The sequence below is a fragment of the Podarcis gaigeae genome, assembly GCF_964106915.1.
Source record: "Podarcis gaigeae genome assembly, chromosome: 2".
Lineage (NCBI taxonomy): Eukaryota > Metazoa > Chordata > Lepidosauria > Squamata > Lacertidae > Podarcis > Podarcis gaigeae.
This window is the reverse complement of record NC_139679.1, coordinates 47,853,951-47,859,951: the sequence shown is the minus strand read 5'-3', so window position 1 is coordinate 47,859,951 and position 6,001 is coordinate 47,853,951. Positions and strand designations below refer to the sequence as shown.

At 42.5% G+C, this 6,001-nt stretch overlaps 1 long non-coding RNA gene across 1 annotated transcript; it reads left to right on the top strand.

The window, feature by feature from the left end:
• The first annotated feature begins 3,336 nt into the window (after positions 1–3,336).
• On the top strand, positions 3,337–4,265 carry LOC310836193. The gene is made up of 2 exons (XR_014559915.1): positions 3,337–3,435; positions 3,811–4,265. It is a non-coding gene; the product is annotated as an uncharacterized lncRNA (long non-coding RNA).
• The last annotated feature ends 1,736 nt before the right edge of the window (positions 4,266–6,001 follow it).

The following is a 6,001-nucleotide window of genomic DNA, read 5'->3' as shown; positions in this document are numbered from 1 at the left end:
GGGGGGAGTCTGAGAGCCCATTACAGTCCCACTCAGTCTCCTCTGGATCTAAACTAGTGTGTCTTTAGTAGTTAAAGTGCCTTGGAAATTCTGTATGGAACAGACCTACAGAAGTAAAGAAACTAATAAATAAACAACAAGCCATGATGTAGGCTGTGACTAATTATGCCCATATTTCAGATGAAGCTGAGTCTTGGGAAAACTGAAGTGGGGATTTTAGAGGCTAGCTTAAGGGCACCTAGGGCAAAGCAGTCTGATCTGATGGACTAACAAGTGATGGGTGAACTCTCCTCAGCTGAATTTGGAATCAGGTTTTCAATTGCAATGGCTTGCAACCCTTTAAGCTTCCTTTTTTGGGCCTTCCCACAATGCCACTTGGGAATTGTAGTGCAAGCATGGGAGTTATAATTGCTACCATGAGCAATGACAGAGAGCTGCTAGTATATTCAATCATTGCTCCTTTCCAGACAAACACTCAAGGACAAGAGAGGGCTTTACCTCTGAATGGTGTTGGTATATAGGTCTCCTTAAAAAAAGTTATATTCCAAACTGAAGGGACACAAAATAAAACTTTCTGAAACTTAAGAAGCCAAGAATACAGGAGGTGTGATTAGAGTTCTTTCCCCCCAACAAACTCATGAGGATCCTGATACAAAGGAATTGAGCGATGGAGAAAATGAACATGCCACAGAAAACAAGATTTATGTTCCCCAGACACTGATGATACTGCTACCAATAGATAAAAAAAAATTCTAATATAAAGTAGTGACAGCATATCTGTACTTTTTTTTTTTTTTTGCTTTGAGATCTATAGAAATCACCAAGTGAACTTCTAAAAGATTATCATAAAGCACAGTGACTATTTGCTCACATTTGAAAATGGAATATCTCCCTTATATAACTTTCTTTTCATTCAAAGGTTTATTTTTAAAACATTTATTCAATTCACCTAATTCGATGCAAGCAATGGTGCTGCAATTAATGTTCTGAAAATAAATGGATTGTTGGAACATTCCGAGTCTGCTTCATCTGAATTTATTTGCAAAATGTTTCCGTTGTCTTTCTAACGGCTGTGTGCTCAAAGGCAGCACACAGTAACAACAAAAATGGAGCATAAGAAAAGTACATGTTAAAAAGACAAGGGCAGAATGAATTTCCTGCATGTCCCAGACAAGAAACCTTTCATCCCACTGTAGTAAACTCTGTATGAGTGCTCAGGTTGTGATGGAAAAATAGGGGAGCCACAAGCTCCACCTTGAGCTTCCTCCATTTGGGCCGAATCAAGGCCACATTGTAAGTTTCTGTAAACAGTGATCAAGAAGCAGAACCAGCAAACAGAGGGACAATGCAATGCTGTGTTCACCAGGACATGAATGGGGTATGTGGTAGTTGAAGTTAGGAGAGCAGCAGGCTGGTGGCACCAATGTCCTGCAAGGGCACACAGACTTGTGGGACACTTTTGCCACCAACCTAGAGCTCCCTGAGCCTCGCTTGTCCTGCCCTGTCCCCGTGAGAACACCAGAAGAACCCTGCTGGATCAGGACATGGCCTATCCAGTTCAACATCCTGTTCTCATGGTGGCTAACCAGTTGTATGTAATTTATATAGATTCAGTCTGGTTACATACGCTTCAGGTTACACACTCTGCTAACCCAGAAATAGTGCTTCAGGTTAAGAACTTTGCTTCAGGATAAGAACAGAAATCAGGCTCTGGCGGCGTGGCAGCAGCAGGAGGCCCCATTAGCTAAAGTGGTGCTTCAGGTTAAGAACAGTTTCAGGTTAAGAACGGACCTCCGGAATGAATTAAGTACTTAAACCTGAGGTACCACTGTACCATATTTGCCTATACCTCAGTTAAAAGTTTGTTTAAAATATGTAGTGCAAAAATTAATAAAGGCAAAATAAATTTTTGAAGACCATGTGTTATGGAGGAATATGTGCAAGTGATCTTCTGACTGCATTTCTCTCCTGTGATCACTCAGACAAATAAAAAACACTATATCCCTAATTGAACAAATGGTGCCAGTTGTGAGTATATTCATGCATCTATGGCAATTTTTTTATTTTCACAGATAGCACATGTCTGTACTGCACTTGAGTTGGATGTCTAGCTTTTCATTAGCAAAGTGTGTCCTTCAAATGTGGGAAGGTCTTTTTTAATAGGTGAAAGGAACCTGACATTGGGATTCATAGGCTGGGGTATGAGTGACATCTTGAGTTCTACAGTGTACTTGAATCAAATGAATGATTTTCCTACCTGATTTCTAAACATTTGTGGTTACTTCTCCCATAGCAAATAAGTTTCCATTGAGGGCATTCCAATGATTACATTTTATGCAGTGTTCCTTCCTTCCCTCTCCTCCCCTTAAACATCCCAACCCAAAATGAAGGCTTTAAATATTTTTTTCCCTCTTTTATTTTAAATTAGAAAGATTTGAATTACTGTGGTAGACATCAGTATTACACTCATATTACTAATTAATACATGATTAACAGCAATAACAAAAGGCAAGGGCAAAATGCACCCAAAAATGAGTACATTGCATTCCCATTGATGTGTCTGGGATTTACAGCTTACTTTGCCTAGACCTGTAGCCCTATAGGGTTACCTACTGGCTCAGCCACAGAAATTAACTTTGTTTTTGGTATTTATATTGGTTGATGAAACATGAGAAGAGGAAACCATATGCCAAAGGACTACAGAGAATCTTGCAAGTGAATCCAATAGTATTTTTTTTTTTTGCCTTGATGAGTTTTTCTTTCAAGACTGAGAAATACAATCTTAGCATAACACTCTGTTATCAAATACAAATACAAATTAAGAGGAGTGGGAATCAGTTGGCAGAGGGTGCAGTGAGAAGAAATGGGAGCCTCAAATGGACTTGCAGCGCTCAGGACTCTCAGAGCCAAACTAGATGTTACTTTAATTACGCATTGTTAAATGTGGTGGTGGTGGGGAACTGTTGCTATGATTATTTTATTATTATGTTGTCTATTATTGTGCTTTGCATTATGCTTTTATTATTGTGGTCTGTAAAATATGTTTTTAATGTTGTACACCACCCTGGGATGAAAGGCGGTATATAAATTAAATTATTAATAAGGCGTGTTCTCCAATAAATGAGAGCACGTGTTGCGGTGTGGGCCACCGGGCCAGACCTCTTGTTGCCAGGCAGGTTAACAGTTGTTGCCTGGCATTGTGATTGGATAACCGGGTTGCTGGGGCAAATTGTATGTTGCAAATTGGGTGGGTGGGACCATGGTCTTTAAATATTGGTGCACTCTGGTTTCTCTTTCTCTTTGCAGAGTGCATCGGATCACCCGCCCGCCCGCCCTCTTTTCCGGTTGACCTTGCTTTGCCTGTCATGGGGTCGTCTGCCTTGGCGCAGGGGCCTAGTAGGAATTTTGCCATTTGGTGATTGGCTGTGCCATTTGGTTTTTGCCTAAAGGTAAAGGTAAAGGTACCCCTGCCCGTACGGGCCAGTCTTGACAGACTCTGGGGTTGTGCGCCCATCTCACTCAAGAGGCCAGGGGCCAGCGCTGTCCGGAGACACTTCCGGGTCACGTGGCCAGCGTGACATCGCTGCTCTGGCGAGCCAGAGCTGCACACGGAAACGCCGTTTACCTTCCCGCTGGTAAGCGGTCCCTATTTATCTACTTGCACCCAGAGGTGCTTTCGAACTGCTAGGTTGGCAGGCGCTGGGACCGAGCAGCAGGAGCGCACCCCGCCGCAGGGATTCGAACCGCCGACCTTTCGATCGGCAAGTCCTAGGCACTGAGGCTTTAACCCACAGCGCCACCTGCTAGTAGGTTTTTGCCTACTACTCAGCAATTCGTCACAACTTGTAAGGTTGCGGTTAGGCATTGGTTATAATATGCTGGTGGTGGAGGGGTCAGGCTGGGCTTGCCCCTCCCATTGCGCTGAAGGGAATTCCGTTAAAGGAATCCTGGGGCTTGCCATGATTTCGTCCAATCCCTGTCATGGGACCAGGGCCGCCCAATCCCTGTCATGGGAATCCTTGTCATAGGATCTGGGCCGGCAAGCTTTCGGGGAGCTGCTGGGGTGAGCGGCGTGGGTCCGACGCTTAGCTCAAATGACCCCCAGTTTGACTTTCTCTTCTACTGGCTACCGATCGGACCTCGGGATGTCAGTTCTGTCCCAGGCGGGGGGACAGATAGTCATAACCAATGTCTAAACAACCACTCACTGATTTTGTATTTTAATAAAGTTGTGGCCAAAATAGTGCCCAAAAACCAAAACTAAATTACGTATTATGTGTGAAGTTATTTGAGGGGTGGCCTGGGGACCTACACACGCAATAATACTTTAACAAAAAATAAGATGATGGAAGAATTTCAGTTGGGACTTCAGCATGTAGGAAGCGGGATTTTACCATTCCTTCCACGGTCATGATCCCAACAGAAATTTCAACCAGCATTTCTTTCTAAAGCTCCTGTTCGTGCCAATGGATGTTGTTTTGCTAATGCAAATAAGACTGATTGTCTTGTGCACTGCAATGTGCAATGTTTTAAAACCCCAAAAATAGGTGTGGTCACCAACTACACAATCTAATTTTGCCTTATTAGATTTAAGCAGTGCCTGACTAAGACAGACGATATAAGGCTAGTACAGTGTGTTCATGGGAACTGCTGAATGGTAGTGGAAGTTGGCCCATTAGGGCAAATGGACCACTGCCCCACTGACCTGAGCCTGGCCTAAGAGAGAAAATGGATGGGGGGGCATTTCTTTGAAATGGAGTGTATCCATTTTCACCTTTTATCTGTTTTATAGCACAGGATAGTTTGGGTTGTTGTTGTTGTTTTGGAAAGAGATCAATGCAATGTGATTGCATGGAGTTAGGTCCATCAGCCAGATACCCTACAGAGATTCCTTGACTACCAGGCAAGAAATGAACAGATGGACTTGTCATCCTCCATTTCAGAAAGGTTGACTCTAGTGATAAGATCTGCTAATAAGCTGATCTGAAGTACCCCTTAAGAAGTCAGCAAGCTATGGCATTAGAAATGAAAGACTAAATTGGGTTAGACATGCTCTTCTCAAGGTGCTCTGTAGGTCCCATAAAGGTAATAGCAAAATGGATTGGATATTCACTCTGCATCAGCTTCTTGGAAATGACCAAAGTATGTCAAAGAAACATTACACATGACATGATCTATGAACTAAAAAGGAACCGAGTCAAAAATAGTCTCCGTTAGTGGACTACTATTTCCAGAAGCAATATCGACATGGTTCATTACCACAGTTGGATCAGGGAAATGACAACTCTGCGGCTCTGCAAGAGTCTGAATGCATCCCACTGAATTCACTTGAATCTACGTACTCCCTCATAAGTGTGCTTAAGACTAAAAATGCATCAGTAAGCTTCACTTTGGATTCTACATGTGTCATCTGCTGCTGTGGGCTCCTACAGGAGGAAGAGAGGGAACTTAACTTTAATAAGTAAATAGCTAGCCAAACAGAGAGAAAGAAATAGTCTGCCTTGGTGAAATCATGGGGAGAAAGACAGGAGAGCTAGAAAAGGCTATAGCATGGGAGACAATGTGGGGTAAGCAGCCTCATATAACCAACATGCTTAAGTCCAATTAATGCATAAAGGGGTTAAGACCATAGAGTAAGCTGTGCTGCCCGGCTTAGCTAGGTCACTCCCCGACAACTTGGGAGGAAGACTTATTAAGCCTTTGTTCTTTCCATTCCATACCAGATAAGCAAGCTATCTTTATATTTCTATACAAATATTTTAGAAACATCTACCACCTTAGAGCTCAAATTTTACTGCCTGACTTTTCTTATTGCTGTAGAGACAAATACATGAATGTGACCTTTGAAGAGTTTGTAAGTAAGCCATTTTTAGCTTACCCAATGTGTGGTCTTTTTCTCTGCTAAGGGAAGAGGGGAACTTTTGAAGCAACTTAGAAGGGGATATTTTAAAGGTCTAACAGCCTATATTTCTACACTTTACTTTTCTACATATTTTGTGAT